Here is a 23741-nt window from a genome sequence, read left to right on the forward strand (position 1 = left end):
ACGCTGCACATCTCCCCGTGTTGTTGTGTACACGTTGTGTGCCAGGGCCAAGCACTGCCTTGGAAACACTGGTCTGAGGAAAGCCTAGCAAAGGCTCGCATGCTTCTGACATCCCATTAATGCAAACACAGCGAGGTGCTCTGTGCATTCCCCGTGGCACGGTGCGTTCCCACATAACTAATGTGGTCCAGGCTGCCGTGAACACAGCAAATGGAGATTTAATTATGGGTCAAACACCAGTACCCCTGAAGCCAGGTCTCCCGTGGCCAGCATCATTTGCCCATGCCTATGAGAAAGCCACTGGCTGCTGCGCCATGCCACCCCTCGCCATGTAGGACTAGCTCTGAGGACACTGAGTCACCAGGATGGGTAATCCCATTAATTCAGAGTATATTAATCCATAGTCTTTTCAAAAACTTTCCTGGGAGTACAGAATTATTTAATTCAATAGTGCCGTCACTATCTTCGCCCCGAAGCATGACTCACCTTCATTATTCTCATCCCCAGAGAAGTTTACTTTACCCTCGGGTTTGTACTGCCTTTCATTGAAGTTGGGCCGAGCAAACAGAAGAGGAAGCATGTTTAAGTATGTTTTCTGTGCCCTTCTTGGAAAACAGACAACACAAATACTCTTCAGTCAGATTTATGACGACAAGCAGGGATACAGACAGGAATAGGGTGGGGTGCTGTAAACCCTACACATCGGTGATTAATACGAAGGGCCGCATTCTGCCGTCAACTGTGCAGAGGCAACTCCCATTCACTTCCATGGCTTTTTTTCACACTTATCTTGGGATAAATCTAAGGATTTGGCCCTGCTTTTGAAAACTGGCCATGTACCTTCCGGAGAAGGATCTCTTAGCTGCACACTCTTTGTTACAACAGAAGTACTTAACCAGCCAGAAAAATATATACCACTATCTATTTTAATATATATGGCACACCTAGGAGTGCAAGTTTGCAGTGATCCGTGCATTTCACCATCTGAAACCACATTTTCACACCACATCTGCACCTCCAAAGAAGGCCCTGCCTTCCATTTATAAACACGGCTAACAACCACATTTAGCCAAAGTTTATGCTTCAGCTTATCAAAAAAGCAACTCAGAGAAACCTTTTAGAAACAAATTCAAATAAACCAGAAAGTACCATGTTAAAAATGACATGCACCTCCAGAACAAGTGCAGGCACACGTGTGGCTGGAGGACTTTAAATAGTTAAGAATGATGGCCTATATATCCACTCTCTTAACTCCCAATGTCCAACTTTTTCATGTAGCTAGTCCCTGGTAATACCAGGAATCAAAGGGCATGCAGCACCAGCAATAGGCTATTATAGCCCACACTTTATTACCCATTACTACCGAGGTCATTAGCGGTAAGAGTGATTGTACCGGTCTTAACCTATTGATCATTGTAACTACTATCATTTAATCCCGTGTTGAATGTCTGGAAAGCTGCTAAAGGCACACAAGAGAGAGTGCTTTAGCGATGAGAAATATAGCCAAAGCTTGGAAATTACACTTTGATTCATAAAATCTAGCCAGTGGTTTAAATCAATAGTATTTAAAACAGTCATGTAAGTTCTTAACTACAGCTCTCTAATATTTATGGGTCCCTTTTTGAGTGTATTCAGTCAAAACTAAACTTTATTTCAGATACCGTGCAATATACTTTATATTATGTTAGATAAAAAAAATATTTATTTCTGATATTTTGCCCGATAGTAAATGAAACCTAAACTGAGGGCTATAAATTAATTTTAGATTTCTATCTCTCAGATGCCAACTTAAATGCGTTGCCAGAAAAAATTACAAACCAACTTTAAAAATGGCTTAACTGTTTAAGTACATGAAAATGAGTGTGTTTTATGAGTTAACAATGAATCACAGAAGGCAGTTTATGAAGAACTAAAATAATTCTGTCTTACTGCCTTCAGGGAGTTGAAGTTCAAATTAAACTACTGGCAGATATATTTAAAGAATGCTAAGTTAGCATGCCGAGCAGAAATCAATCTTTTCTTGAAGTTGTTTATTTCCATTTTCCACATGAAACACGATTGTTGTTATTGATATGATTAATGAACTACTTTTGGTATTGTTGACTGATAACAATAGGGTGTGGTAGATACCCAGCTGCATGTAAACCTGGCAGCAAAGGTAAAAATACAGCTGCAATTTGGCTTTCGGAGCCGTGCTAGTATAGACCTGCTGACATGCTAATACCATCAACGGCAAAAAATGTCTTTAATACTCACAATTGTTTTCAGACACTGCTCCTCCCAGAGCTTTGCCTGCTGCTCCTCTGCATCCCCCATTGCCTTCCCATTCCCCACAGCCTCCTCTGGTACCCCCATTCCAAACTCCATAAACATGCTGGGTTTTGGCGACACTGACCAAGGAAAACCGCCCCAAACTTAGGCCAAGTTCACCTTTAACTTCACAACAGAGCTACAGCAGGGATGCATTTGTCACTCCTGCGTACAGCCCAGACAAGGGTCACGGGGATGAAAATGATTTAGTCCCATTTAATCATCTCCATTCCCCCATTTTCAGTGATATTAATATAATTAAATACTAGCTAAATTATTTCAAGTAGTTTAATCTTGTATGAAGTGAAAAAAAAAGTAAAAGAATGCGATTTTCACACAATGTGCCTTCAATGTTGGATACGGTTGTGGTCCTGTTAACTGTTAGCAGGCATGCATGGAAGATGGGGAGGATTTCCTTAATTCATAAAGAATAACTCTGGCAGAAAATCCTTTCCTCCTGCAATGTATGTTCCAACTTGATTTCAGTCAAGACCTCATACCAGGCACCTTGGTTCTCCAAACAGCAATTCTTCGGTTAAAGATTTTGTGATAAAAGTTAAACAGAGCAAAACAAAGCTGAACACAGAAAGAGCGAGTCACTGAGGAACAGTTAAAAATACTGGGCTACAAATAGAAATAGATACGGGTAGGCAAAACCAAACAATTAACTTCAGCTGTCTTATTAGAAAGCTATTATGTGCAATACATCTGAAATATAAAACAAAAATCTCAGCCGAAACAATGCAAACCAGCTTTGCTCATGCCACAGAAGATAAACCACTGATACCCTGGCAAGCAGAGAAGCACGATGCCACAAGCCAGAGCAGAGCCCAGCAAAATCAGAAGTGCTGAAGGCAGGACCCGCTTCCACCCCGAGACTAAAGCATTTCCGACACAGGATTTCATCCTCCAAAACAACAACAAAATTGCTGCCCTTAGAATTATTCACACAGAAACTGCGATGCTGCTTCAGGATGCAAAATGGAATCTCACTTTCAGACTTAGTTCTTTTGCCATAATACACTACAACACATTAAGACAGGTGATGTTTATTATATTAATGTAAAATCAGTTAAGTAGTCTGTCATTAGCATAACTGTTCTCTCCGTAACAATACAACTCCCTGTGAAAGGGGGGGGGGAACCCTCTTTAAAATTAAATTAGCATTTTATTATTACAATTTTGTTTATTATATTTTATCGGGAGGGAAGATCTCCCTCTGACCCACGGAAGGCAGCACGATGGGCCATGCTGACATTTCCCGGCATGTCAGGATGTCTGCTGTCTTCTGCATTCTCTTCTAGCTGAGGAAAAACGGGAATATTTTCATATTTGTTTACAGAATGAAACATCTGATCTTATCTACCACTTCTCATGCATACCAGGTTTCTCACTAAGTGCCAGGATAATTGTTTCTGCTATAATAAATACCCATTTAATTTGCATAAAAATATAAAGTTTACATAAATTAAATCCTTTCTACATCTAACATTTGTCAAATAGAGGCTAAACCGGAACACACACAACCAAATACACATTTAATAAGATGAGTGAGATTTCAGCCTCGAGATTACCAGCATCATTTTTCACCTTTTAAAAAAGTTATCATTTTGCTTTCCCGCTGAAGCAGTAAGTGAAAAATTATAACCTGCTGTACATGGCTCTGAACAGGGGAGATATTTTATTATGATTCAGTTAGGGGAAAAAAATAAAGATTCAAAATAAATAAATAAATCAGTATTTTTTTCCAGAGTTTAGGAAAGGAAATGTTAGTTCAACATATTCTGCCAAAAAAGCTTCAAATAAACCAAAAGCAATCCTGCTTAGAAACGTCCAAAATATCCCTAAAGCCCTTGAAAACCCCTTGAAACCCTCTCTCCCAAACACCCTTAATATACTGAGAATGATCACCATGTCAGACTCCTTACATTTGTGTATTAATTCATACACACATTAAGGAGAGCTTAATTAAATAATAAAAGACCGTGATTGAACCGGCAACATTTAATATGCTGGAATTTCATGTGAGCAAAAACGAAGTGTTATACAGAGGGGCTTTTTTTATCTGTTCGTATGCATGTTTTTAAGAAGAACTGCAACTCCTGACAGGGATTTCTAGGGAATGGTGAGCACTCTCTCTGCTCTCGGATTATTTTCTCCTGCAAGAGTGAACCCGGAGCTACCTCATCCTCAAACCTAGGGCATTTGAGGAGATATCTATTGTCCTGGCCAGCTGAAAAAAACAGCTATTGAAAAATATCCACCTGGTTAAACCCTGCTGTTTATTTCCCATACAAAACAGAGCTCTGCTTAAAACACTTTGCCACTCTGCTTGCAAGCGTAGCCTTTATAACAGCTGTAAACTTTATTTGCTCAAAATGTGCAGGTTTTCACACCTATGGCAGACACCTACAGCTGAACATCACAGCTAAGCACAACGGTGCAAATTAGATTCTAATGAGAAAACATCAGTTGCTTCTTTGACAATCTTGCCATTCACTGATTTAGTTCTAATGAAGACACACTCCAACCAGCAAGCTCGCCGTGTTAAAGGTCAAAGCACGTTCAAAAAAATGCCTCACAAAATCAAGGCAAATGGGAAACCCGTAAAGAAACCTTCTCATAAAGTGGTGTGGCAATTAGAGTAATTGTGCAAAAAGCTGTCTTCGGTAAAAAGTAAAAGAAATTAAGCTGCCACTACTGTAACAGGTTAGATGAAAATCAAAATTTAATGTATTCTCCCTTGTGTCATCTTGTTTTGTCAAGACATCAAATAGAATTGGAAAGTACAAAATAACAAGCCCTTGAGAAATCACAGAAGCCGACCTTTTTGATGTTGTTGGTTTACCTTGTTCTCAGTTATTTGAACAATGATGTTTCAGATTTAAGGGCAAGATAAAGCTTAAAAATTAAAACCCGTTGTCAGTTTGGGAAGGAGGGGGTGTTGTCCCTCCCGAATAACAGAGCATCATATCTAATCAATGAAGGCAAATCCGTCCAAAACTGGTGCACAGAACAATTAGCAATTCCACTTATTTGTTCAATATTCAGTCTGGGTTTTCTAACATTCATTCAAGTTCAGTGCAAAGGACAGATCCTCCTGCTAACAGAGGAAACTATGCTGGAAAGGTTAAAAAGAAAAAAAAATAAGATAAAAAAAAATAAAAGGCTATTTACCAGTGCTGCTTTTCTCCCCAATCTCTGCACGGCCTCCTTAGCTCTTCAGATAAGTACATGATGTATTTTTCCCCCCCGCTTTCCTTATAACTGGAAAGCAAAGCTAGGCAAGTAAGCACCTTATAAAAACAAAAGAGCACAGGACGTTTTAACTGAACTACAGCAAAGTAGTTTCCAGTAATGCAGTTCTGCTTTCAATAAAACAAACAAACTGCTTAAAACCAGCCAAGCCTTTCCCCAAACAATAACAAATTTAGCTTACAGTGTCAGGACTTTCCCACAACCTAGTTTTGCAGGTGTTGATAAAACTACCCCTTGCTACCTCTTTTCCCTAGCAGAGAGGGTAGAAAACAACATCAGTAAGTCATCTTGCTACCAGGAAACCTTTTCATGAAGTAAATCCAAGTGCTGTGTCCTTCCAGATCAGTTCTGTCTAATGCAGCTCTAAAATGACTATGAAATACAGAGCAAGAAAAGCACAAGAGCTTTGCAACTCCTTCAACTTCTGAATACAAAAATCCTTCTCCCCTTACCTTCCTTCAGCTGCCCAGGACACGTAATCACAAACACAGAAACCAAAGCATGTTACAATGAAATAGGAATTTGTTTAGCTTCACTATTCTAAACCCAATGTGATTCTCAAGCACCATCAGTGCTTGAGCATCGCTGGGTTAAAATGGTACGTAAGAAATCACTCTGACTGCTCTACATCATTTTCAACGCCTAAAAATCCCCTTTCACCTTCCCCACACAACTGTTGCAACCCTTTTCTTCCTTGCACACAACTAAAACCACCCCAACAGGCACAGACGTCAAAGCCCACTGTCCATTAGTGCAATAATCCATCTGTGACCCATTACAACCCAGGGGCGATACGACTCCACTGTGGTGTCTGATAACTATTTACACCCTAGCATAAATGTCAGCGTGGGGCTACGAGTTACACTTGTAGAACGTGCAGAGGGCTCATCCAGCTGTGGAAGAACGCAAGGCACCAACACTTCCCCATGAGCAGCGAGATGCTCAGAAAGACAGCGCTGGGTTTTCATTTCTTCCCTGTCAATCCCATGATATTTATGACTTCTCTTTAGTTCAGCTGAGTGACTGGTCAGAGCACGTCTCAGAGCTTTTCTCTTTAAGCAAAACCAACGCTGCTCAGAAAAGGGAGGGAGCAATGGAACGGCACAGCAAAGTGTATGTTAAACAAGACCAAGAGAAAAAAAAACAACCGTAGCAAACAAAAAAATATTTCAAAGCAGCCCTTCCTATCATAAGCTTTCTTATGATTTATGGTTTACCAACTCAGCAAGGTTACGCAACACTGCATGCCTTTAGATGCATTATTTGAGTCAGTTGAGATTTAATTAAGATCACAGCCTCCAAAATCCCTGTCAAATGAAAATTCACACAAGACAATACACTATATATCCTCATGCAGATAGTCTCCATTCCACGCTCTGGAATAACATAAGTTAATCCTCGTTTCTATGGTGGCAGACAAAAGTTCACTAATTTTGTTTTCTTTTGACACTTGTGTTGTTTTCTGTTTTATGTCATGAGATCATTCCCTTCTGAGAAGGGGAGGGGAGCTGATATAGGGGGAGAGGAGGGAGAGCAATATGTCTGAATATGGCAGCAGATGTATTTTGACATTCGCACAGCTCTGCCGTGATGTCATCAAGTTTTCATATCATTAACCCCTGCCAGTAAGAGCATCATTTCATGACATCTGTCCATTGGGAAGAGGAGGAAGGAGTCAGGGACAAAACAAGAAAAGTGCCTCGATCTCGCTCTCATGCTAAAACCAAAATCAAATACAATTAAATTAAGACTACAGAACAGCATTCACATCTTCTGTACCAGCAACTGCCTTTTCCCCATTCATTATCTGCCCCATCTACCTCCTCACCTCAGAGGTGCTCCGAAACCGCACGCCCAGCTCATCACGGATGCCTTCTCCTCCTCTGGTGCAGGAAACCCCCTCACTCTACAGTCCAATTCCTCTCCGTGCTAAACATGAGCACGTTAAATAAAACAGTATTTCTTACAGGGAAATTACTAGAACTTTACCTCATTCCAATGTATTTCTATTTGCATTATCTTAATATCTGCTTGCTTATCTCACGGTTTAGAACTGACAGGTGCTAGCGGTCTTTTGTTTGACAGGCCACTACACAAATAACTGTCTTGCCTGAAAGGGCTAATGCACTACTAATGAACAATAAATCAACTTTGATTATAAAGTGTCAGGCCAATCAGTTTGCAGTTCAGCTCTATCACAGTCCAGGCCGAGGCAGCTACTCTGACAAGGCAGGATTTGGGTTTCATCTCTACTGCCTTATCAATGGGATTTTTTGGAAGCAGATGATCATGGAAAGCCCTCTGACAGCAGATTTTCCGCTGGCTGTAAGGAGAGTGCCTGCTTTTAGTGACTTCCTAGGCTGCTACTGCAATAAATATACAATCAACAAAAGCCATTTCTCAACCAGGCAGAAGGACGCTCTAATGATATGTTCGCATATAAACACACATTTTAGTCGTGACTTTTAACAGAGCTGGGAACAAACAAAATTGCTTTTTAACTGGATGCAAAGGTGTGTAACACGCCTGAAAGCTCTGCACAGTAAACACACTTCTGAGGGGGCCAGTCCAGCAAATGTTAATTTAGCAAGAGGAGTGCTTACTGCTTCAGGGCAAGAGGGAAAGCGACTCCTCTCCTGTCACTGCTATTGCACATGCCCAAGTCAGTCCAGGATCAGGCCCGGGAGCATCAGGCATGAAAAGCAGCTCTGCTCCACATATAAAAGATTTTAACATTTCAGTTTATTTATAAAAAGGCAAATGAGCCTGCGTAAGTCACTTTTATTAGAAATAAACTTTAGGGATTTATTGCAGCTAGCAATTCAACACTCATTGCGAGTAAGCCCAACCATTTCGTTTTCATAAACAGATCTTGGTCACCCCGAATGCTTCACATTTCCTGCCACCAAACTTGTTTTTGTTTGAAAATCTGAAATGGCAGCGCTCCAAAGGCCGGCACATGCACCTAGGGGACCGTGTCCTGCGACCGAGTGGCTTCTCCCCACCACCGGCACCACGGAGACAGGAAACCCTCCGTGTTTTGTAAAACAAGCTGGCTTAGAAGGAGTTAATTCCAAAGAGGAAGAGTGTATATGCACTTTGCTCTAAACTTACCACCCACTTCCTAAGGGTTCCCTCCTCCCCACCACCCTCGAAAAATCATCTCATTTGCCCTGAAATACTGGCTCGAAGGGTTGACACTTAACTCGGTTACATTTAGATCCCGTTACATTTGTTTCACCGGGGTTCATAACACTAGTCAATGTCAAAAACAAAGCTCACTCACTTAATTTCCCCCCGGTAAATTGAGTGGCGAATCCATTCAGCAGCCCCGGTTCCTGACATTTCAGCCTGACAAAGTGTTTTACCCGGCTCTGTGCACTTTCCCTCCTCCTCGCTCCTCTTCCAAACAACACCGCTCAAGTAGGAGCTGCCGGGGCAGCGCCGCGCACCCCAACTGTCAGAACAAAAGACGGGCAGCGCACGGAACAAACCCGACCACTTCTACGAGCCCTCCGCAAGTTGCGAGGCGCGCACGCTGCACCCCCTCCTCCGGCAGCACCGACCTGCAGCATCGCGGTGCCTTCCCCAACCTCCCCGCTCCAGGAGCGGGCCTCCCCCCACACCTTTACCCCGTCCCCGCGTACGGCACCCACCTGGGCGGCGGCGTGCGGCGTGCGGCGCGCCGGGCCATGGAGCGGGCTGGCAGTGCGGTGCGGGGCGGTGCGGAGCCTCCGCGGGCGCGGGCGGAGTGCCGGTGCGCGCTGCTCGCGGGCTGCCGCGCCGCGCCGCCACCCGCGGCCCCGCCCTGCGCCGCTGCGCACACCCCGCCCCGGAACGGGGCGCCCCGCGGGTCCGGCCCCCCCCCCCTTACAGCCCACACCCTCACCCCCCCCCCCCCCTGCGGCGGCACCGTGCGGCCTCTGAGCGACCCGGGCCGCGCCGAGACACCGATTAAACCCCGTCCGTCCCCCGGTAACTGTGCTCGGCGGGGGGCAAGCGCGGCGGCAGCCGCCTCAGGCGCGGTGTGTGGGTGCGAGCGCCCCGCAGCTCTAAGGGAGAAGCTCTCCCTCCTGCCGCTGGAACTTTCCCTTCTCCCCTGGAAAGTGGCTCTTGGTCCCCTTCTGCCCTCCCGACAGCTCGGGATTTCAGTGCCTGGGAACACAAGTAACGATAAAATCAACACGATGCCTCTAACAGGAGTTAGTGTCGAACGGGACCCGGCGCCCGGCCTGCGGGGAACGCCGGCCTCTTGGTCCCCGCACGGAGCAGCGCGGAGCCGGCACCATGACAGCCCTCAGCTACTCCCCGCGTTCCAGGCCGGACACACAGCGCCCTGCTCCCTGAGGCGGCCGAGCCATCCCGTTCGGATGGAGCAAGGCCCCTCAGTAACGGGGGATCAGCGGTGTTGTGTCACTCGGAACACGCTTCCTTAAACTCGCACATGGGCGACAGCAAAGAAAACACTTTCCCTGGCCCCCAAGCTTCATCGCACACACACAGTCTCCTGACAGCCTATCACCAGGCACCGTGCGGTTCCCGTAACCCATTTGCCCCAAACGCTACTATCCACTTCATAGTGGATGCTTGCTAAAATCTCTCCTGCTATTTCAATTTAGTTTTCACCTACTTTCTGAAGACAAAACTGACGCAGATAGTTACTTTAGGTGCGAGTAAGTGGAAGACAGAAGCCGCCCTGACAGGGTTCCCAAGCAAGCGCCTGCTCGGCTCGCAGGAGTCAGGGCTGTCAGACAATGGCCCCATTAGTTATGCCGCTGAAGAACCTCACAAGAAGCAAAGACAAAGGACCCAATTTACTGACAACTTGTGATCTGATGTTAAATGGGATGCGATACGGATTGCCTTCCACCCTAAAGTGTTTTTGTGTGAGATAACAAATTTATTAATGGGATTTTTTTCAGGTCACAAAAATGTGACCCCACCCTCTTATGAATATTTAATAAGGGACTAAGGGCATCTTTTGCAAGACCCTAAATCTGCCAGAAACAGCCTACATGAATCAGAGAGCGCCTGCCTCTTAAAGGGGCACACACGCACGGAGCGGGTCAGCACACACGGGGCACGGGAGCAGCCGGTGTGAGTAAGTCCTGTGCGCACACAGCATCAAGCAAAGAAACATGCACACACCGCAACACGCCGGACGCTCAGCAGTAGCATGAACGGGTAACGCATGCCGTGAGGTAGTAATAATTATCGCCTGTGCTTAAGAGAATCCTTCCTGTCCTGGACTTCAAAGTAATCCCGAGGAACTCGGATTGCTTTGGGGAATATATTACAGAGCACACAGACTTAAACTTTTCAACAGTTTCTCTCGCGGACCACCTCCTCCTCCCCGCTGCATTTCCTAAGAGCATCACTGGCAGGATCCCCAGCTGCTCTGACGGCGATGGGAAACGGCTCTGTGCATTCAACACTCACTAACTTTGCAGCTGAAACAAGGCACGGGTTGCGTGCCTGGGCAATCTCTGCAGACCACTCACAGGATGCTCCACAGACCCCAGAGTTTGGAAATCTTATGCTCTGTCTTATCTTCCTCAGCACAAACTTCTCACCCACACACGACCCTCAATCCTATTAAGTCACATCTTAAGTTCTTATTTCCCAACACTGCCATAACCAGGTACATGCAGCTCAACTAAAGAGCAGTGCCCTCTTTCTGCCCTGAACACCAGTCGATCACACACCTCTGGACCCAGCTCTGGATTACTATATTTGTTAAAAAAAGGGGGCTCTATGAAGCCTAATGCTGTGTTCAAAGCACTTCTCTTATTTCCAGGAACAGAGAAAAAATGGAATGTGGCAATGCAAGCACAAGGCTGTGAGCTAGATGCAAAGCTAGAGCATAGTGCTGGCTCTGGCACTGACAATTCTCCCCAGCCTTGGGCAAGTCACCTAGAAACGATTTTTTTTGTGTATGTCTATCACATTGAGCACATTGAGGATGCATCTCTCTCCAAGAGCTCCGTTTGTGACATCTAGACCCTAGCTCTGGAATTACCTCCATGCCCACCATTTCAAAGGCAGTCAACAGCCTCAACATCTCTACCTCCTCGTCTGCAAAATGGGGACAATACTACTCATTTCAGGATCTCTTATAGGCCCATATTTGCAAAACACTTTGAAAATGAAAGGTGCTGTCTAAGCACTGAGCGCTGGCCACAGAACCTGTAAGCTGTATGTTTAAAGCATTTTATGCCCTTTCATATAAAAGCTTCATACCTGCAAGCTCAGCCAGCATCTGCTGTGGGCTAAAAGCCTCAAGTCTACTCCCTCAGTAACAGAGATAGTAGCACTTGTTAAGTTAAGGTCATCATGAAATGTAAGGCATTTCTAAGCCAGCAAAATATTTTAACAGACCAAGAAGAACCATAAACTCCCACTTTAAATCCATTCAATTACAGAGTGTCATCACCGACAGAGACAATCAGACAGGGATGTTCAAAACAGAACACATTAAGTAATAAATTCAAAATAACTGGCAATGAGCACGGCAGACTAGGTGGCTATTTGGCACCTAGAAATCTGATCCATATACAGTGGTGGCATCAATGCCTCGGTGAGAGAAAATAAGCACAGGATACTAGGCTCTAAGGTTCAAGCAAGAGGAACAGATTATGAGCTACGATGAAGAGGAATACGAGGGAATTAATGGGTTTTTATGCCATTATTTTACACATACACTTTGTTCAAAGACTTCTGCAGGTACCCATCTATGCAGAGGCCATGGTCTTGCCTATAGAAAAGCCTCATCTGCCTGCAGGGCAGAGGAAAAGACAGACCAGACAAAATACCCACATGGCACAACCTCCACTCACCAGAGTTAACCTGCCCCAGATTAGGAAATTATACGTCTAGTCCCAGTATGGGCCTATTTCAACCCAAAACAATTTGTCTGTTCCTGTCCTTGGGATGTTTCCCATGGCAGACAAATAGGTCCTACTTTGCTCTCTGGTGAGCCAAATCCTGTGCCCTGCTTCCTGAGTACAAATTTGTGAGTAGTTCTGGTGAATTACCAGCACAGAGGAGCCCACCCCCCACTCGAGCCAACACCAAAGCAGAGGCAAGTGCCAAACTGCTCAGTATTGTTCAGAGCTGTGGGCCTGTTTAAAAGCAAGCTACAGTTTGCATTTCTGAGGGGAAAAGCTGCCTCCAATGCTATTCCCACTCCTGGATCCCCAGGCCCATTTTTGTGGGGTTAAATCACATTTTCCTGTTTTGAGAATGCTTCATTTTCCCTTGTTGCTGTTTGAAAGACCTATGAAAACAAATGGAGAAAACAACTGACTAAACAGGAAACAGTGAAACTTATTACCCACAAAGTGCTGAGAAAAAGGACAAAGTAAACATTTTCTTTTTGGGTCATTTTTAATACTCTCAGCTAATGTCCCTCACGGTAAGATATCTTCAGACAGAAAAGTGACTTTTAGGCTGCTGGTGTCTAACAAAACAGAACACCAAAGCAATTAACATTTCAGTAACGCTTATGTCCCTGTTGCTCTTCTTTTTCTGATGTGAAACTGTCATTTTCCTTATTGCCCCTGCAAATTCTGCACAAGGAAGGCTCTTTAAGTCCCCCCAGTGTTGTACAATGGTTTAAATTTCACTTCATGGCATGTTTTAAATTACCATTCACATCTTCATTTAATGCATCATTTTATAATGCCAGTGTTACTAGTTAATTTATATATACACAGCAGGATGTGTCAACATTCAGGTGAGTTATGAATATGATTGTGCAGGAGTTATGGAAGACATTTCAGCAAAATTATGGTTCCCTCTAAACATAAAAATATTAATAATGAATCAAACATCCCAGGTAAACAACAAATTTCATGTAATTGCACCCCCCCCCCCCAATGCTTCCAGATAAATAAATAAAAATGGCAACATTTTTGCTCCACATTCATATTTGATTGATCTTAATAAATTGCCATCTCCTTTCCTAATAAACTGTAATCTCTTGTTTCCGCCACAAAGTAAAATTTATTAGCACACTCTTCTACCAGCAGGTCTGCATCACTCATAGCACAGTGTGCAAATTGTTCCAGGTATGCCTGGGCATTATTCACAATTTATTTTTCTGCCCCAAAGTACACAATATATTGAAAGGTAATCACCACTAACTGTTCTCAGTTACTTTCCTTAATTATGTGAGATAGCATTTATGTCACGTACAGTAGAGGAAATGCTGCAGTTTCCATTAAAACTCCATTTTTTTTGCCATGCACTGAAACACAACATTTACACACAGAAAAACCTTCTTAGGGTTGGAAAGCCTGGAGGTGGTATCTGGTAGGAGATGGCAACACCTCCACTTGAAAAGAACAAACCCTGTCTACCAAAATAACCCACTGGGCATGACAACAGCGATGGCTCTGAGAGGAAAAGTAGGTGTTTTGTCATGATGCTAAAGTTGCCATGGTAAGAAAAAAACCCCACAGAATGAAACATCAACAAAACAAATGTCAATCAAACACATTTTTGCCTGTTAAGGATTAACCAGCCACCTCGACAGACCATCTCCTGCTGCCTGGGCTGTGCAGGCACTGGGGTGCTGCAGGCTGGTGCAGCCCCAGTGCTCCCAGCTTTGCATTTTGAGGGGCATCACCCTGGCCTGGGGTTTGTGTGGGGAGAGCTGGTGGAAAATCCAGGGTTAGACGCACTGCCCTCTCCTGGTAATGTGCTTCTATCATCGGGAGACTTAATGCTTCTCACTGCAAAGAATCGCCTTCAGAAAAACCATGCCTACTTCCACAACAACTTATATACCTACACCCCTACCTACATACACATGTATTTCACCACAGATTTAAATGAAAATAAACTGGATTAAATATGAGCTTCTTTATGTAAAAAAACATTCTGCAGGCAGCCCAAGAGTGCTAAGCTATATATTCTGACTCATCTGAGCGAATAACCTACATCACCCCTGGGCATCTCACCATCTTTTACTTACCCTGTTGGGAACACATGTCGGTGTATTTTCAATAAAACACCTTCTTAGCAGTAATGGGCCACTGTTCTCATTTCAATGGTCCCCAAGGTTCCATGATCCAGTATATTTAGCTGGCTCACAGTTCCAAATTTCCCTCCAACATCCAAAAGCTATTTTTAAGTTTTCTAAAGGCAGCAGCCATGGGAAGAACTTTTGCTCATCTCTTCCTTAAAGATGAAAACAGTCACCTTTGTACACGCAACAAAACAACTTGAATTATTTTCTAAAGAGGTATTTAGACAACAGCCCTCATGGTGAGACGGGCGCATAGAAATGCTGCTGATGCTGCACAGGGAAGGAGTTTGAAAGCAGCTCTGGGACCTCTGCTTCTGCTAGGAGTGGGTGGCAACACAGCCCCAGGAATCAAATGCACCTCCAAACTGCCAAAAAAGCAGCAGAATGGTGCAGTTTGCAGAGCTGGCAAATAATGCTCAAGCCAATAAGGCTTACTGCTGGCGGGAAGATGCAGAGGAGCCCTCTGAGATGATCTCTGGTTGCCATACTGGACTTGGAAGGTACACTTCCAGCAAGCATGAACTACCACGAGGAGCTACTAAAGCTTACCATCCCAAGTTCCCTGCTGTATGGATAAAAAGCTGTTTTGGAAGCATGCCATGGTGAGGGATGCCTCCTGGCAACACCACCCTGAACACAGGGACCTTTCTCTTCCTCCTTCCTGCTGTCTCTGGGTCAGAAGCATCTCCTCACTCATCCTGGCAGGCAGGGATACAGAAAGGAGAAGGAGCAGGCAGCATGCTGCAGGGCAGGAGGAGACCCAGCTTTGGCACAGCCACCCCCGGCCTTTGGCCATGTCAGTTATTTTGATGGTGCACATCTGGTTTCACATGGGCGAGAAACAGCCAGCCGCACAGGCTAAGCAAACACCCCAGCTCTAGGCCTTTGCTCTTAGATCCCTTGGGGTCATCCAACCGGCTCAGAGTCCTTTGTGTGGCACTAAGCAGGGCTCAGTGTGTGCTTTGGGGTTTTCCTTTGTATTTCCACTCCAGCCCTTCACAGTGCAATGCCACAGTCCATCACTTCTTCCCAGATAAACAGGGCCCGAACTGAACTCAAGGACAGGGTCTTCCCCTCCTACTTCCCTTGCCCAGGCAAAGGGGGCTCCTGTCAGCAAGCAAAGGTTATGACCTACAGGTGTTTCCTACCCAAATCCAGCTGCCCCTTATCCCAGCCCTTTTTACCCCCCTGAGGCACAAGAAAAAAGATGATGCTGAGCAGTAGCAGGTCTCCATGCTAGGAGCGGATGTAGTGGGGCAGCCAGGGCCCACTCCTTCACTGTACCCATCATGGCAAAGGGTGAACAAGCAAATAAAGGATCCTTTCTGGGGTCCCTTAAAACAAATTTGCCTTCCTATAGCAAGAGAAATTCCTCAGATGTGCCTGAAGACTTGGAGCAGTGTTGCTTGGGCTGGAAAAGCATGAGCTCACGCAAAGTGTAACAGAGGAACACTACAAAAATCCATCTCTGCAAGTGAAACAGGTATTTAATCTCTGGAAGGAGATGACAATTCTCTGCCGTTAAATGCAGCCACTTCTGGCGTGGATGGTGGCAGCAACTTCAGCATACAGAGCTCTGGAGGAATTCAGGACACCTGAGGCACCAAATCCTTCACTCGAATGAAATTGCAGGGTGATTAAGCAGAGAGAATGTAACTATCCAAACTGTAATTTGGCCAGCACAGTGGATCTAACACCCCTATTCTTGGGAGGAAAAAAAAGTCAGTACTGTATTTGAAGTTCAAAATCTAATTAACTATTTGAGAAAAAGAATTCTGCTTTTAAAAGAAAATTCCTAACAATATAAAGAGAATTAGTGCCAAAGTTTTTGAAGAACCGCATAAAATGGTATGAAAAACGTATGATATTGTAATAATAGGAATGACTGGATTTGCTCAAATGTTCCTCATACCTTATAATACAAGAATAAAATACAGTGTAAATCCTTCTATCTACATAAGTTCCCTGTACAGAAAAATCTCTCCTTTAATAGGTTTACACCTTTAACATGTATTAGTTTGGAAAGTCCTAGGGTATAATTACACATCTTGGCTTGGCATATTAATAGCTGTTCCCTTCATTTACTGATTTCTTTTACTGGTCAATTTGCTGTTTTACTACACTGCTCTTACAGCTCAGCTTCCCAGCGGCACCGTCCGCCAGCAGACCCTGTGCTGGGAAGGGCAGTGGCTTTGACCTGGCCATGGGCTGTGCGCTGCCACAGGGAGGAGGGTTTTGATACCTTGCTCTCGGCCATCTGCACGTCAGTGCTCGTCCAGGATGTGGCATTTGCCAGCAAACTGCAGGTCACAGGGAGAAGGAAACAGAGGTGCCCTCTCTTGCCTCCCCAATCCATGCAGAAATACACCCTTTGGCCCCAGGAGAAAACCTGTCACGCAGGGCTTCTTCAGGGCTTCTTGCTGGTCACGTCTTCCTCCAGGTCACTGTGGACCATGTGTGTGCCTCCTCTGCTGCCTTGCATCTCTCCATTCCTCCCCTTGCTCCAGGCATTCCCTGTTGTCCCAAATTCTGCTCTCTGCTTCCCTGGAATTCCATCCTCATCACTCCTTCTTGACTCTGTGGCTCGAGAGACCTGGAGGGATACTCATCTGGGCCAGGATGCTCACCTAGCTTCACTGCATGCCTGGGGAAGTACCACTTCCCCATCACAGAGGAGGGACACTCCTATGCTGCCAGTCCCTGCAGGTTCACTTTGCATCTCTTCACCCAAGGCAAAGCTGGCGTTTGCTGAGCCCCTGTCCAGCTTTTACAGGTTTTTCGACAATTTAAGAGGGTTTTCTTGTGTTAGAGCAGAGCCATTCCTTTAATGGCTTCTCAGCACTGCCATTATAAACCAGAACTTTTCAGGTGTTTATTACTCAGCTTTTAAAATTGGCTCTGTGCTGAAATTTGGCAAAGGAAATGTCAGCCCAGAAGAAAAATTTATTTTTTGCCAATTTTATACTCTAAAAAAATGACCCCATTTTGGCCTCCATAAAACGCAGCTTTTGCCGCCTCTGTGACAGTGGTGAAGTAACAAGTCAATATTGTAATATTGCCAGTAGAGCTGCAGTGATTTAATGCCTAAAATTGCTTTGAAGGTAAAGAGTGCTATAGAGCTGCTAATTATTAACTATTATTACTGATCCTGCTATACAACAAAGATGCAAATAGAAAACAAAGGGAATATGAAATATCACTGGAAAAATAAGGCAGAACTGAAATGAGGGTCCAGTGCTGAGCACGGAGGAGCTGGAAAACCAGTCAGGAGCACAGGCAGGGTGGGACCCACCAGAACATGCAAGAACAAAATGAACCAATGCGGAAATATTACTTTTCATATTCAAGGATGGCATTTAAAATACAAATAAAATACAAATGAGCTTGCTCCACGCCAAAGCTAGCAATGATGTAGGATCGAAATCAGCTCTAAACCAAGCTGAACTGAGGTCAACAGGGACCTCATATTGCTCAGCCAGAGCCAAAAGAAACTTTGACATGTATTTCAACACGCAGAAGGCAGAGCCTTGCAGGTGCTGAGGACAGGTGACCTTGCCTCAGTGACACAGCAGACATACATTAACATAGAAATGGGCTGGGAATTTCAAAGGGCTCCAAAGATGTAAGCACCCCCAAAATCCTTGGGATCCTTTCAAATGCCATCTGCACTTGGGTGTCCGCAGCCACATCTCACACAGCCCAACGTCTGACCTAGGTTGATCCAACTTGGCAGAAGAGAGGGGGAAATAAGCTGCCTCCACTCTAAACCTCCCAAGCCACCCTGCTCTTTTACCTTCCTAAGGGACTGCAGAAATGTTTCTGTTCCATAGCAGAAATGGAACAGAGTGAGTATTTCTTCTGTGGATGAAACAGTGAGGACCAGGAGGCAAGTGAGGCCCAGGGCACACTTCCATTTGGAAAGTGCAGTACCAAAGCAGCCGAGGGAAGTCATCAGGGCTGCCTTCAAACACAGCAAAAATTAAAAAAACAATTTATCTTTCCGGAAACTTTCTGCTTGTCTAAGTGGCAGCTATTTAAATACAATTAACAAGCAAATGATTTTAAAATTACAATACATTTAGTAAGGCAGCATCACAAACAATTTGCATCTCATTAGTGTTAGAAGCGGCAGAATCAGCCTCCCAAATGGGCTGCACGTTGAGTGGGAAACACAGACACAGGCAATAGCTTCTGTTGATCCTCTGACACCAGACGTGCTGGAGGAGGGCAGAGCAAAGGGGCCGGTGGTACAGCCAAGCCCCCAGCTGGGCCAGCCCCATGGGGAGCTCTCTGCACAGCTCCCAGCACAAGGAAAGATGCCACGAGCCAAAGCTCCCCTAGAAATGGGTGTAAAATGGTCATTTTAGCACAAGCAAAGGAAGAAAAAGAAGAAGAGGAAGAAGAGGAAGAAGGGACGGACAGGAAGGAGAAGAAGGAAGGGAAGGAAAAGGGTGAGTGGGTGTGTGTTTGCATTTGGGATGGGCACTTTTTAACATGCATTCATGAACAAAGAGTTTAAAGAGATTTCAAGCTATTTACTCAGCTATATATGTCATTAAAAGTTTATAGATTACACAGCCACAACCCTTCCGAGATTGCTGCTGGGTTTGGACACACATTAATTCCCAGGAGCCTCCTGCAGAACAATCCCATACTGACTCGTGCAGCAGGAAAAGCCTCAAACAAGTAACAGTTTTAAAAGCTTCCAACTCACTTTCAACTGTGATTTACTGTGGTGGCTCCATTTAACCCAGAGGATGCAGGAGCACTTCCCAGATCACACACCATTTCCCCACGTGCCTTTGGCTTCCTTTAGAAAGCCACACTGCTGCCCTGAGACCTGCTGCCTGAATCATATCCTAGGATGCAGGCTTCGCTAGGCACAGCTTTATCAGGGTACCCATCTGGGTAAGGACTACTGGTTTTTAACATCAGTGTAGCTCTTGACATACAAGGCCCTTCTTCTGTAGTCCATGGAGGGGAAGTATCTGGCAGGAGGCTGGTGGGAAGCTGTTGCTGGTGGAAAGGAAGGAATACATACAGTAGCTCTACAGGTGGTGCATTAACAAATTCCTATATGAATGCAGCTAAACAGCCTTTATTTCAATTATGGAAGGCTTGAAGATGAGGACATCCATGAGAGAGAATGTCCCTGAATAAATCACTTTTCACAATGAGCCTCAAGCAGTGGTACTGTCTGCTAACAACAGCGACTTACACACCAACCACCCCTTTAATACAAAAGCTCACTCCAAAGTACTTCATGAACTGAAAAGGCACAAACAACACTTCCTCTAAAGTTCAGCACAAGTTCTAATACAAGCTTTTACCTTCTGTGCCTAAAGCTCCACAGGCTCCGGAGCTGCACGTGACAGCTGTTTAACGCTGCGCAGCACAGTTATATACAACACTGGCAGGAGAGAGCGAGAAAATAGTTTACAATTGAATCTGCAGAGGAAATTTGGGTAAGTTGAATTATCCATTTGGAAGCTGGCCAAGAGCTGGGACTACTCAAAACCAGAGGGAAGCTGTAAGAAGTGACCAGTTTTGCTTGTCCCTTGAAAGGCAGCACCTCTGAGCTGCCCTGTGGGCTCTCACTTGTTGCTCCCACAAGGGAGGCTTTCCTGGGATCCCCACATCCCATCCTGCTGCTGTGAGATCTGTCAGTGGAGATGGGAAGCTGGAGGCATCTGTGTGCATCACAAGGTGGGGGGGGGGGGTGGCGGGGGGGGTGCAGCTTTAGATTGGGAAGCCCGGTTAAAAAGATGGAAAAAGCACTAATAATAAGTAAAAAAACACTGGTAGAAGCAAATCAGTCATTGTCTTGCCAAGCTCTGGGTGCAGCACACCATGAGAACCCTGGAGCCCTCTGGGTGATTCCCAGGTCTCTCCATCCCTGGTGCCAGCATGCGTCACCCCATAGCTTTGCCCGAAGATGCCACCGACTATTGACAGAGGCTTTGTGCACTCCTTTTTCAGACCTGTGGTTCTGTAGTTTGTCAAAACAGGATACTATTTAAATTTAAAATGGCACGATTTAAGCGAAGACAAAATAGTTATTGCTGTTTTAGCAACCAGACTCCTCGAGTACATGCCGGTTCTGTTTCCCAGAGCCTTTTGTCCCCGTTCCCCAGCACGCTATCTCTGCGAACCTGGATGCGAAGACAAGTGCCTAAGCAAAACAACGATCACTTTCTATGAATTACTGAACATGTGTAATTCATTTATCTGTAATATTGTGCTAAACTCAGCTCCAATTAAACAAACGAAAACACCTGCTTAGCACACATAGCTCTTTCCATACCTCAGGGGAAGACAACATCAGTGTGCTCTGTAGTACAATCTGGCTCAGAAGCCTATGCTAACAATGCAAAGCTGGGATTTATTTTTTGTTTTTAAATGCACACAGGCAAGGAGATAAAAAAACCCTTGCAGACAGTGAGATTTTGGGGGAGTATTTGTTTTTAATATTTCTACCTTTAGCATGTGCAGTTCTGTAACATTTAACTGCTCATTGGGGGCTTCTCACGGGCACTTGGACTCGAGGGCATGCATCACTCTGGAAGAAGAGGTGGGATAATGAAAACTTCAAAACACACGCAACTGGCCCCAGACCTCATGATACTGTAAAACTGCCAAAGAGGCCTCGTGTCAATAAAGCTATTGAGTTAGGGAGAAGAAGTTCCCTTGTCTTGTTCTGCTTATGAACCACAGGCATCCCCCAGCACTTGTGGGACCCTACTGCAATTAACACACAAGCTGGGGTCACCCCGACACATTGACCCTGGAGGCTGAGATCACTGGAGGCTCCCTGCATGACCGAGCAGCAGCAAACAAGACACAGCCTCACCTCACACAGGTTTGGAACCAGTTGGGGGGTGTCCCTCTGGGGGTGCCTTGGAAATGGGGGTGCTGCTGGTGCCCCTGCCTGAGGCTGGTTTTGAGCCCTGGGTGCTTTGCTCAGTGCAGCAGCTGCTGTCAAGAGAGCCTGCAGCCTGCCAGATCCCCTCCACTTAACTCATTTCCTATTCTTTACTCAACTGCCTGCAGACAATAAGCTGTCAATCAGATCCCCACAAGAACATTTACAATTACCTTCCCTCTCCTGCACCTCAGCATGGCCCCGTACGAATAGCTCCATCCTAAACTGTTCACACATGAGCCATTTGCAACTCTTCTAGTGCCGTAACTGCCCTGACTTGAGAGGTGTGTTAGGAAATTGAATTTCCTCGTGTTTTCAAATAAAAGTACTTTGGTGGCAAAGCACAGAAGCACAAGAACGGGCCTCCTACAGGTGTGAGGCAAAAGCAGCCAGGCATGGAAAAACTGCCCCAGTAATTATTCTAGCATCTTGTGCAAGGGTAAGGCTGTTTGCTGCCTTTTTTTCTTTCAGTTTGCTTTTACTTCAGCAAAATCAAGGTTTCAAACTGAAAAGTGTTTTTTCTATTTCTGTTCTGTTTTTCTTTCCCTTTCCTTCTCTTATTTTTTTTAGGACAGGGTGGTCCCCTCTGCTCCCTCCTGCAGAATTAGCAACAAGGCTCCACCACAGCTTCACAGCTGGCCCTGCTGCTCTGATGTGTCCACTGCCCGCTCTCCCTGAAGAGAAACGGGTTTGTTTTTTCTTCTGGGTAGATGCAGCTGAGTGAAGGACTCAAAATGAGCATGCTTTCCAAGCAGCAAGCCCAAGTGAAAAAATAACAGTGATGGAAGTCATAAACATACCTTCCCTTGTAGTGCCAGTTGCCGACGACAGGATTTAAAAATACCTTAACTCTGTTCTGCATTATAGTAATGCTTCTATTCCAGACAGAAATCCCCAATACCTTGGGGGTGCTTTCCAAACACTGGGAGACTGCCCAGGATGTGTCCATTCCTAACAGCACCAGAATCGTTGCCATCAATAAATTAGGGTGAAATCAGTAAAGTCATTCACCACACTGTGACTTTACTGATTTTCTGCTTAGCCGTCTGCTCAAGGGTTAGCATGGTTAATGATGAGGAGATATTCACTCTCCTATGAATTGATCTGGGCAGCATCTCTGATGGTTGTCATACAGAAGGGTAACCAGTGCCATCATGGCTTTTTCACCGTCCTATTTTTAATTCTCATGCAGGAAATTTCTACAACCTTTTCTGGTGATAAATAACCTATCTGATATTTCCCCTCTCCTTTAAAATGTTTATCCTGCTCTGAATCTGCAAGGTGTAATATCATCAAGGAAGGTCGAGTTTCACAGACACTAAGGGCTCCGCTGCATGCTCCCCCCACTTTGTAGAGACAAACAATAGTCCCTCAAGTGTTGCTACTGGTGGCACAGCAGCAATTCATGATGGAGGGTTGGAAATCTGAAATTAAAATAAACTGCTTAAAACCTGCAGACAGAGAGAGAGATGCAGGAGACCGAGTGAAATGGGACAAGCTCTTAACCCTATCAACAAAGTGCTCATTGTTCCAGTTTAAGACAAGTAACACAGCAATAAATATTGAGCAAAGGAAGTTAACCTGTATCCACAGCCTTTGAATAAACACAGAAGTTGAAAGTAAAATCAATGCCAGGCCTTTGGCTCTTGCCAACTTGTGCTTTACTCCTTCTTGCTTGGCCTTGTTTTCACTTTGGGGGATTTTCTTTGCCTCCTCTCCCGTTATTCATACTTCCCTGTAAAAACCCCTTATCTCACAGCAAAACAACAAACAAGGAACCGCCAGCACACAATTAAGAGATGTGAACAACAGCTTGGTGGCATTCTGCAAATCCACCTGGGTGGAGATAACTGGGAAGGAAAAGGCCAGGCAAGATGCCTCCACCTCCTTCCCACACCCTTTCCCGATGGGGGACCGGACACAGCCCTGCATACCTCTAACCATCAAATCCAACTGAATGTTTGCTGTCTAGGATTGCACAGGCAGCACGTGGCATCTCTGGAAGATACAGGCATATTCATCTTACTACAGAAGTCTGAGCATTCAGCTCTTGATCTGAGTATGGATAAATGCCTTGGTTAGTTCTCATTTTTCATGAAGTGGTTTATCCACTCTTGTGCCAGCACCTCAGTCAGTAATACAGGTTTTCACAGCGAGCATTAATTCTGACTTCACTTTTAAATCACATTTTCTTCATTTGAGCATTATTATATTTCACAG

At 44.9% G+C, this 23741-nt stretch overlaps 1 protein-coding gene across 6 annotated transcripts in view; it reads right to left on the reverse strand.

Moving 5' to 3' along the window:
- FOXP1 (forkhead box P1) overlaps positions 1-23741 on the reverse strand; it is a 385773-nt gene that overhangs the window by 77708 nt on the left and 284324 nt on the right. Inside the window, exon 1 of one of the 6 annotated variants that reach the window (XM_034065981.1) lies at positions 9225-9276. The exons of 4 other annotated variants lie outside the window; for them this stretch is intronic. The gene's annotated coding sequence lies outside the window, so the exon portion shown is untranslated. Of the gene's footprint in view, positions 1-9224; positions 9277-23741 lie in introns of those variants that run through there. One more of the 6 variants, XM_034065982.1, reaches the window with a different exon arrangement.

This window comes from Melopsittacus undulatus, chromosome 9 (genome assembly GCF_012275295.1).
Source record: "Melopsittacus undulatus isolate bMelUnd1 chromosome 9, bMelUnd1.mat.Z, whole genome shotgun sequence".
In the NCBI taxonomy this organism is placed as follows: domain Eukaryota; kingdom Metazoa; phylum Chordata; class Aves; order Psittaciformes; family Psittaculidae; genus Melopsittacus; species Melopsittacus undulatus.